At 36.3% G+C, this 11,772-nt stretch overlaps 1 non-coding gene across 1 annotated transcript; it reads right to left on the minus strand.

Annotated features, from left to right (window-relative positions):
- Positions 1–11,284: 11,284 nt before the first annotated feature.
- Positions 11,285–11,376, minus strand: LOC122687153. Its single transcript, XR_006339053.1, has one exon. It is a non-coding gene; the product is annotated as a small nucleolar SNORD12/SNORD106 (small nucleolar RNA).
- Between the last annotated feature and the right edge of the window lie 396 nt (positions 11,377–11,772).

Genomic DNA, 11,772 nt, shown 5'->3' on the forward strand with positions numbered 1-11,772 from the left:
GAATATCAGAGTTATGGAGACATTATATCAACAAATGAGAAAAAAACATCATTTGTATTAAGGAAACATCTCAAGATGAAAAGTAGTGATTCCCATTTTTTTCTTCATCTTTTTACCCCTAAAATTTAAAATTACAGTTCAAGGAGCTGTAGTTCCTTGAAGAATGACAAGTTATAATTTGCCAGCAACTCAGATAGTAGAGGAATTTCTCTCTTTGGTTGAACTGCCTACTTCTATTTGGTCTATAAGGCACTCAAGAGACTAATTTAGTGACAAGAGTAAAAGAGTTTTTGCCTTGAGACTCTTTATCTTGAGTCAGTACATTCCAGGGACTTCTGTCACCAGGGACTCATTTTTCATTTCCCATTTTTTTTTTAATATTTATTAAGAACAAATTTTGTCCTGTAGTTCAGCATTTTAAAATTATTTCAGTTCAATATCCTGGAGAAACTGTTATTGCTTATATTATTTAGTTTTATAATATCAAAGTTTTTGAATTTCTTGATTATTTACTTCTTGCATTTTATACCTTTACTTTAAATCTATCTGGAAAATTTACATTCTTTCTACTTTTTATAATTCTATCCTGCTGAATTTAATCTATATTATTTATTCAGTTACCTTTGTCTATCACTTCATTGGGCTTCTCAGGTGGCACTAGTGGTTAAGAGACCACCTACAGGAGATGCAGGAGACAGGTTTAATGCAGGTTTGATCCCTGGGTCAGGAAGATCACCTGGAGGAGGGCATGGCAACCCACTCCAGTATTCTTGCCTGGAAAATTCCATGGACAGAAGAGACTGGTGGACTATAGTTCATGGGGGTCTCACAGAGTTAGACATGACTGAAGTGACTGAGTATGCATACACCACTTGATTATTTATCTTTCTTTTTACACTTTATTATCTTCAAAACACTGACCTTATTTGATTATTTAACTGTCTAGTTTAATATCATGATATTTTATTTTATTATTATATTTCCTTTTGTTATAACAGTCACAAAAGGTAGCAGTGGAAGAGAGAAGTAGTACAGAGCATTTGTTCATTCATTGTGAAAAATTATACTATATGACCACAACATATTAGGCACAATATTCAGGAGAAACATTAATTATTGAAGAGCCAAGTTTTGGAGTTTACATCATCAAAATAACAACAATTTGGTGCCATTTCTCTCAGGTATTTCTCTGAGATTGAGCCCCCATAATACCAAAAATGAGATTGTTTTCTCAGGATGACCTGAGTATAACAGCTGATGCATCTAGAGCTTTGGGACCAACACTCCCCTGATTCTCTCCTGACAAGAGAACAGATGTTCAAGGGCATGTGTGCTGGGTCATTGATGAGTCTGCTAAGGAGCATGAGTTTGCCAACTTATGTTGTATTCTTTTTGTGAGGAACCTGACAACAAATTTCAGGGAGTCCTGCCTGTGTGTGCATTATGAGTGCCAAAGCTGAACACATGAACCTCTTTGCCTTGACTCTTGGAATAGTCATTGCTGTTCTTGCAATTTTGTAGCAGGAATTTACAGAATAAACCTGGTGTGCTAAAATTCAACCTTGGCACCTCTTTCTTTTCTAATCCTGATACTCCATTTGCCCAAATTTCTTTACTATTTAGTGTCCTCTGTGTTGTTTTCCCTCTTTTATGCCTTTTGAAAGGTGCTTTAAATTAGTTTTAAGAGTGAGACAGAGGACTTTTTATCATACTATAAAAAGTTTTTAACAGATTGCATATTTTTGAGCAGAAACTATGCTCTATCTGCCTCTACTGGCACTGGGTACTACATTACCTGATAGAAAAAAGGTGTGAATTCTACTTCAATTGATTCCAGAACAGTTCTGTGCTTTTATTGTCATACAGAAACCAAGTGTTTAGGATTCATAGATACCCTCATTTGTGATTTAAAAAATCAGGCAATGAGCATTGTTTCTAAGGTTTCTGTCCATCAGGCCATTGTGCTCAAGGTAACAGCTTAAACCAGCCTCTGGTTCCTATTCTACCTCCTCTCCGGACTCAGGGTCCACTAAGCTAAGGCACTTTACCCCAAGGCGTTATCTTTCCCAAGTCAACTGACATTCATGGACTTTTTGCCCACTTAGTATTGTGAGGTTTCCCAACAGCTTTCTCTGTTACCTTGGAAAAAATGTTGAGCATTTTTCCTCTGACTAAACATTTCTTAGGGAGAAATGTATAATCAGGAGCAGAATGCTGCCAAGTTACAAGCAGGGAAGATGAAAAGGAGGTTTTCAGGGAAATCTCCATCAAACCATTGGTTTATACTGAAAGCAGCAGTGAATTTGAGTTGTTCTTATGGAGTAAAACTATGACTTTATTATATCCTTAAATGTAGTGCTATACCTGGAGAAAGATTTAGTTAGACTAACTACAGGGAAATGTCTAGAATATAACCTCTTGCTGTCCCTCACCTTGAGCATATAGGGAAATTATTCACATATGCTCAGCACAATGGGAAGACTCTTTGCTTCTTCCCGAGCAAAATGGCGACTGCCAGTGACGGCACAGGGCTTCCCAGGAGGCGCTGGTGGTAAAGAACCTGCCTGCCAGTTCAGGAGACATAAGAGATGGGGTTTGAGCCCTGGGTCAGGAAGGTGCCCTGGAGGAGAACATGGCGACCCACTCCAGCATTCTTCCCTGGAGAAACCCATGGACAGAGGCGCCTTCTCACAAAGAGTTGGACACAACTGAAGCAACTTAGCGCGCGTACAGACACTGAGGGTACAAGCCAGAGAACTCCTGAGAATGAGCTGAGAACTCCTGAGAATGAGCTGAGTAGGAGTTTTCTTCTGACAGAAGGGTTAGGCATGTATCTACATTCTTCAGAATGCCATTCGAATTTAAGCTTAAGTGCATCCATGTTGACAACAATTGGAAGAGCTGTGTGAATTTTCTGGAAGTTCTCAGAACTTCAGGTGGAAAAGTATTGAAAGTCACTTACTGCACTATAATTTTTTATATGAAGCTGGACAATATATCCTAGAAAGAAATGTTACTGCCTACTGGTACTCCCTTTAATTCTGCCTTAAATACAACATTGGCTATGAGCCAAGAGAAAACTACACAACAAAAGTCAACATTGATCAAAGGTTATAGTCACAATAATTTTTAAATATCATTGTTTTAGGGAAATTTAAGTGATATTAAAAACAATTTAATGTGGAAACATTTAAACAAAAAAAAAATTCCAACTGGTTTTCAATTCACATCAGTTTAAATTTAGTTACCACAAATCTCTTCATTCTAAAATCATTTCTTTCAGCAATAAAAATGATTAATCCCACTACCAAATATTTCATTAGAATCAGATTAAATGGCATGAAATTTAATTGCTTTTTAATTAAAGTATAGTTGATTTTAAATATTGTATTAGTTTCAAGTGTACAGCAACGTGATTCAGTTATATATATACATATATTTTTCTAATTATTTTCCATTATAGACTATTAACATGATATTGAATATTCTTTATGCTACACAATAAATCATTATGCTTGTCTATTTTATATAGAGTAGTGTGTATCTGTTAATCCTATAGCCCTAATTTATCTTGGTCTCCCTTTGCGCTTTGGTAACCATGTTTGTTTTCTGTATCTCTGAGTCTGTTTCTGTTTTGTAAACAGATTCATTTGTATTATTTTTTAGAGTCCACATATAAGTGATATCATATGGTATATATCTTTCTCTGTCTGACTTACTTCACTTAGTATGATATTCTCTAGGTCCATCCATATTGCTACAAAGGCAATATTTCATTCTTTTCATGGCTGAGTAATATTCCATTGTGCATATATACTGCATCTTCTTCATACACTTATCTGTTGATGGACACTTAGATTGCTTCTATGTCTTGGCTATTATAAATAATACTTCTTTGAACATTGGGTGCATGTACCTTTTTGAACTAGAGTTTTTGTCTTTTCCAGATATATGCCCAGGATTGGGATTGCTGGATCAAATGGTGATCCTGTCCTTAGGTGTTTTTTTTTTTTTTTTTTTCAAAGAACCTCCATAATGTTCTCCATAGTGGCTGTACTAATTTAGATTTCCACCAACAGTGTAGGAGAGTTCACTTTTCTCCCCACCTTCTCTAGCATTTATTATCTGAAGACATTTTGATGGTAGTCATCTGATCAGTGTGAGGTGATACCTCATTGTGGTTTTGATTTGCATTCCTCTAATAATAAGTGATGCTGAGCATTTTTACATGTAAGAAAGCATAATTTTTAACCCAATTACTAGAAAATAATAATAAAAAAGAAAATCAATCATGTATGAATTGTTTGTATATTTTGAAAATTAACACTTTGCCAGTCACTTCATTTGCAAATATTTTCTTCTGGTCTGTAGGCTGTCTTTTCATTTGCTGATGGTTTTCTTTGCCCTGTAAAAGCTTTTAAGTTTGATTAAGTCCCATTTGTTTATTTTTGTTTTCATTTCTTTTGCCTTGGGAGAGTGATCTTAGAAACTATTGCTGCAATTTACATCAGAGGATGTTTTGCCTATGTTCCCTTCTAGGAGTTTTATAGTACAATGTCTTATGTTTAGGTCTTTAATAAATCATCTGAAATTTGATATTATTTAACTATACAAATAATCTATTTTTGAATATCTCATCTATTTAGCCACATTTGACCTTTACTATAGATTTTTTTTGTGGAAATCATTAAATTTAATGCCATCATATAAACACAGTTTGAGTTATATCATCAGATACCTGCATTTGTTTGTAATGATGGAGGACACCTATCTCCCTATTCTTTCAGCCTTATATATGTGAAGACCAAACTTTAGAGCTCTATACGGCAGATCCTGTCTAGAGACCCACTTCTCTCTTCCATGCCATAGTCACATGTCAATCTGTAGTTCCACCTGTCAGCACTCTACTTTTCCTATGTGTATGTCAAATATCAAAAGAAGCAAAGTTTCTTGGTCATTACTGTTACCTTGGTTTCCATCCACAGTGGTGTCTCTCTCTACATATGTGTGTACACACACACACACACACACACACGTGGTGTATATATGGATATATACATATGTGTGTGTACACCTAAATACATATTTATATACATATACCCCACATGCACACATGATTTTATTTACAACAAGGTTGAAACAGCCACTAATGGCAATGGCCAAATTTAGTGGGATTTTTAAGCCAAAATAGCCAATATAGAGTTTCTAAAAAATATATATTGGATAAAATTCCAATAGCTTGTTAACCACACTGACTTGTGAAAGCTGAGAACAGGTACTGCTAGAAATAGTTATTTTTATACAATCCATTTTTATGGCCTTGCAAAGATATTCCTGCTCCTATAACGCTTTTCTTTGAGTAAACTTGAAACCAGGGTAACATAGTAGATTAGAATATACATCACAGAATTCTGAGCATGAGTTCAGATATTTCAGAGATAAATTTTGCATATCTACAAACTATTATACTGAATAAAGTTACTTTTTTAACAACAGGGCACTAAAAAATTTATTATAAACTTCCCTTTAGTAGTGAAGTTGTATTCTCTTTCCCTGAAAACCTTTTTTTTTTTTTTTTTTAAAGTCAATGGTGGATTCTTAGCTGTATGAAATAAAGAAAAAAATGATTTTTCCACATATGCATAAGATTGTAACCATATGCACCCAATAGTTCAGTTTCTACTATGGATTATATTACATCAAAATAAATGACAAAATCTCTGCCTGGAAAGCCAATATTACTGGGGAATAAGTGATGTAATAAAAAAACGAAAGTGTTGTCTGTTAACTTTAAATGGAATGCTCTTTTACTGCAGTTCTCAGAATAAGACTAATATATTAATATATATGTATAAAGTTACATATATTAATACATATAAAGCGTATAAGGGAACATGGGAATATATGAAATATATTCACTGTTTAAAATACATGTTATTTGCATTTTATAATCATTTTTGCGTTTTTGCTTTTTTAGGACAGGCATTATTTCAAGAGAAATGAAGTGGAAACTGTAATTAATTAATTAGCATTGACCAATATGCTAGTGGAGATCAGTGGAGAAATTACTCCAGAAAGAGTGAAGAGATGGAGTGAAAGCAACACCACCACCCAGTTGTGGATGTGACTGGTGATGGAAATAAAGTCCAGTGCTATAAAGAGAAATATTGCATAGGAACCTGGAATGTTAGGTTCATGAATCAAGGCAAATCGGAAGTGGTCAAACAGGAAATGGCAAGAGTGAACACTGATATTTCTGGAATCAGCAAACTAAAATGGACTGGGATGTGTGAATTTAACTCAGATGACCATTATATCTACTACTGTGGGCAAGAATCCCTTAGAAGAAATGGAGTAGCCATCATAGTCAACAAAAATGCAATACTTGGGTGTCTGTTCATTTCCAAGGCAAACCATTCAATATCACAGTAATCCAAGTCTATGACCTGACCAGTAATGCTGAAAAAGCTGATGTTGAATGGTTCTATGAAGACTTACAAGACCTTCTAGAACTAACACCCCCAAAAGATGTCCTTTTCATCATAGAGGACTGGAATGAAAAAGTAGAAAGTCAAAAAATACCTGGAGTAATGGCCAAATTTGGCCTTGGAGTACAGAATGAAGCAGGGCAAAGGCTAACAGAGTTTTGCCAAGAGAACACACTGGTCATAGCAAAGACCCTCTTCCAACAACACAAGAGAAGACTCTACACATGGCCATCACCAGATGGTCAATACTGAAATCAGACTGATATATTCTTTGCAGCAAAAGATGGAGAAGCTCTATACAGTCAGCAAAAACAAGACTGGGAGCTGACTGTGGCTCAAATCATGAACTCCTTATTGCCAAATTGAGGTTTAAATTGAATAAAGTAGGGAAAACAACTAGACCATTTAGGTATGACCTAAATCAAATACCTTACGGTTATACAGTGGAAGTGAGAAATCCACTTCTAATCAAGGGATTAGATCTGATAGACAGAGTGCTGAAGAACTATGGACAGTGGTTTGTGACATTGTTTAGGAGGCAGGGATCAAGACCATCCCCAAGAAAAAGAAGCACAAAAAAGCAAAATGGTTGTCTGAGGAGTACTTACAAATGGCTGTGAAAAGAAAAGAAGTGAAATGCAAAGGAGAAAAGGAAAGATATACCCACTTGAATGCAGAGTTCCAAAAAATAGCAAGGAGAGATAAGAAAGCCTTCCTCACTGATCAATGCAAAGAAGTAGAGGAAAACAATAGAATGGGAAAGACTAGAGATCTCTTCAAGAAAATTAGAAATACCAAGGGAACGTTTCATCCAAAGATGGGCACAACAAATGACAAAAATGGTATGAAACTAACCAGAAGATATTAAGAAGAGGTGGCAACAATACAGAAGAACTGAACAAAAAAGATCTTCACGGCCCAGATAATCACAATGGTGCAATCACTCATCTAGAGCCAGACATCCTGGAATGTGAAGTCAAGTGGGCCTTAGGAAACATCACTATGGACAAGGCAGTGGAGGTGATAGAATTCCAGCTGAGCTATTTCAAACCCTAAAAGGTGATGCAGTTAAGGTGCTGCACTCAATGTGCCAGCAAATTTGGAAAACTCAGCAGTGGCCACAGGACTGGAAAAGGTCAGTTTTCATTCCAATCTCAAAGAAAGGCAATGCCAAAGATTGTTCAAACTGCTGCACAATTGCACTTATTTCACAGTCTAGCAAAGAAATTATGCTCAAAATTCTCCAAGCCAGGTTTCAACAGTACGTGAACCATGAACTTCCAGATGTTCAAGCTTGATTTAGAAAAGGCCGAGGAACCAAAGATCAAGTTGCCAACATCTGCTGGATCATTGAGAGAGCAAGAGAGCTCCAGAAAAACATCTATTTCTGTTCTACTGACTATGCTAAAGCTTTTGACTTTGTGGATCATGATAAACTGTGGAAAATTCTGAAAAAGATGGGAATAACGGACCACCTGACCTGCCTCCTGAGAAATCTATATGCAGGTCAGGAAGCAACAGTTAGAACTGGACATGGAACAACAGACTGGTTCCAAATAGGGGAAGGAGTACGTCAAGGCTGTATATTGTCACCCTGCTTATTTAACTTATATGCAGAGTACATCATGAGAAACACTGGGCTAGATGAAGCACAAACTGGAATCAAGATTGCCGGGAGAACTATCAATAATCTCAGATATGCAGATGACACCACCCTTATGGCAGAAAGTGAAGAGGAACTAAAAAGCCTCTTGATGAAAGTGAAAGAGGAGAGTGAAAAAATTGGCTTAAAGCTCAACATTCAGAAAACTAAGATCATGGCATCTGGTCCCATCACTTCATGGGAAATAGATGGGGAAACAGTGGAAACAGTGTCAGACTTTATTTTTCTGGGCTCCAAAATCACTGCAGATGGTGATTGCAGCCATGAAATTAAATGACTCTTACTGCTTGGAAGGAAAGTTATGACCAACCTAGATAGCATATTAAAAAGCAGAGACATTACTTTGCCAACAAAAGTCCATCTAGTCAAGGCTATGGTTTTTCCAGTGGTCATGTATGGATGTGAGAGTTGGACTATGAAGAAAGCTGAGCACCAAAGAATTGATGCTTTTGAACTGTGGTGTTGGAGAAGACTCTTGAGAGTCCCTTGGACTGCAAGGAGATGCAACCAGTCCATCCTAAAGGAGATCAGTCCTGAACATTCATTGGAAGGACTGATGTTGAAGCTGAAACTCCCATACTTTGGTCACCTCATGTGAAGAATTCACTCATTTGAAAAGACCCTGATGCTGGGAAAGATTGAAGGTGGGAGGAGAAGGGGATGACCGATGAGATGGTTGGATGGCATATCCGACTCAATGGACATGAGTTTGAGTAAACTCCAGGAGTTAGTGATGGACAGGGAGGCCTGGCGTGGTGCAGTCTATGGGGTCGCAATGATTCAGACACGAACGAGGAACTGAAGTGAACTGAATGAGATGTGGGGTTTCCCTGGGGTCTCAATGGTAAAGGATCTGTCTGCAATGCAGGAGACCCTGGTTCGATTCCTGGTTCTGGAAGATCCGCTGGAGAAGGAAATGGCAACACATTCCAGTATTCTTCCCTGGTAAAGCCCATGGACAGAAGAGCCTGGAGGGCTACAGACCATGGGGTCTGAAAACGTTGGGTATAACTTAGAGACTAAATAACAACAATGAGATTTGTGGCTGAGGGTAAACTTTTTGTCTGTGCTTCTGAGTCATTCATGTTAGTATTAAGTAGTTTTATGTATTGCAATTTGCCTTAAGATTAATTTTGGTAAAAGAGTTTCTCTTATACTGTGTGTGAAAACTACCAGATAATGTTAGAACATCTTTCCTCAACTCTGGTTTTCTTGAGGAAGAAAATACACTGCTGGTTCTGTCCAACCCCTACTTCTCTAGTGGACTGAGCTACTTGGTTAATGGGTGTCAAAACTGGTCTGCAATTCTCAAGAAGGTGGGTTAAACTTTCAGAAGTCCATTGAATGGTGTTTGATAAGTTTACTGCTTCTTTCTTCATTTAGACTGATGACTAAGTGTGTTAAATTTAAAGACTTAATAGGGCTGCCCCAAGTTGGGGATAGTCTCCCTTGTTTATATTTGGTTCTCATGACAAGTTACGTAATCTTTTTCTGTAATAAACTGGATATTTTTAGTTATTTCTTCAAATGACTATAAATTGGTCTGAGAATGAGAATGATGGCTGCCTCCAAGATCTGAGTTGATTAAATCACCTTAAAAGGTTTTTCCTCTATTCTTAGTTACTAAGTAACTAAGTTATACTTAGTTACTTTTCCTCTATTGCTTAGTTACTAAGTCATGTCCAGCTCTTTTGAGACCCCATGGACTGTAGCCTGCCAGGCTCCTCTGTCCGTGGGATTTCCCAGGCAAGAACATTGGAGTGGGTTACCATTTCCTTCTCCAGGGGATCTTCCGTACCCAGGGACTGAATTCGAGTCTCCTGCAGTGGCAGGTGGGTTCTTTACCACTGAACTACCAGGGAAAGCCCTTTCTCCTCTATACAAAGAGAATAAAATTTGCTACTGACTAGTAATTGACTACTAGCTGCCATGTTCTATTTTATATGATTTTCACATGTCATGTCTCAACTATTCTATAATCCAATATGGTGCTACTCTTAGGATCATTTTACTGATGAGGAAACTTAGACACAAAGTGATTAGTTACCTCCAAAAGCATTAACTAATGAGCAACCATGACTCAAAATCAGTTCTGTCCAATTTTTTAATAAAAAAATCATTTATATGACATTTAACCTGAAAACTATAACAGGACATAATTAAATTAAAATGTGCATTTTTTAACGTGTTAAGTGTGAAAATACAAAATTAAAACAAGAAAATAAACACAGATGACTACAGTTTGGGCTTCCCAGGTGGCACTAGAGGTAAAGAACCTGCCTGCTAATGCAGGAGACTTAACAAGTTGTGGGTTCAATCCCAGGGTAGGGAATATCCCCTGGAGGAGGGAATGGCAACCCACTCCAGTTATTCTTGCCTGGAAAATTCCATGGAAGAAGAACCTGGCAGGCTATAGTCAATAGGGTTACAAAGAGTTGGACACAACTGAAGCAACTTTGCACGCAAACATGGACAGCTACAGTTTATATTTTATCTGATTTCCCCTTTCTATTTTCCGTTTCAGATCAATCCAGTGCTAACAGGTTTATGTCTTTGAAAAGTTTCTCTTATAAAAAATGTATACCTTTAGATATTTTGGAATTTTTATTTAAATATTCATAATCATAATCTACAGATTCCTTTAAAATTCTTTGTAGTTCACTGACTATGGCATATCAGCTTCTATTTTTAAACCAATTCATGCACATTTATTATTTTAAATGAGTTAGGTCATATATGGTTGCTTATTTTTAAAGTTTTATTTTTTCTTTAATTTACTCCCTCCTCCTCCTTTTCTTTCTGTACCAAATTCATGCAGCAATACCACTACAAACAAACATGTATCTAAGCAGTCTTCTACATGTTTATGTATTCATATAAAGTATGTAGATTTATAACTTGAGTTTAGATAAATCAGGTAATAAGAACTCAATGTTACCAGGAGTTTCAGTTCCTACTCCTACTTGTCTTGAAACGTTTTCTTATTATTTATAAGAAAGAATTTCTTTACTTCGGGAACAGATGGGCACCATCACATGAGAGCTACTACATGAAGTTTTTTTTTTTTTTTTTTACTACATGAAGTTTTATGGCTAATGCATTTTTTTTTTTTTTTTTTTCAGCGCTTTTTGAGGCAGGTGTTGTCAGAATTAACTGGCAAGTATTCAAAGACATCAACACGGTCGATCTGATGGGGAAAAAAGTGAGCTCATCATTTACACCGGCCGAGGAATCCTGGGTTTTTTCAGCTCTCATTCATCTCCCTGGCTAATGCATTTTGTGGCAAGTTTTCCATTTGAAGACTCACAGTTTATAAATTTATAACAATAAAAATATTGTATAACATGCATCTCATGATGTCTTTTCTATTGTTGATTATGGTATCATTTACATTCTTTCCATAGGTTTCTTTATAGTCTTTACTCTTCTTTTTCTTCATTAAATGTCAAATTACATAGACTATTTATAGACATAGACATGTTTAGCTTATTATTATGGCTGAAAAATGCTTAACAATTACAAAAGAATTAAAGAGAAGAGTTACACAACAAAATATAATAATTAACTAAAGGATTTATAAGATTATTCAGTTTTTTCTCTTTGATATGATCTTGGTAAGTT

The sequence above is a fragment of the Cervus elaphus genome, chromosome 30, assembly GCF_910594005.1.
Source record: "Cervus elaphus chromosome 30, mCerEla1.1, whole genome shotgun sequence".
In the NCBI taxonomy this organism is placed as follows: Eukaryota; Metazoa; Chordata; class Mammalia; order Artiodactyla; family Cervidae; genus Cervus; species Cervus elaphus.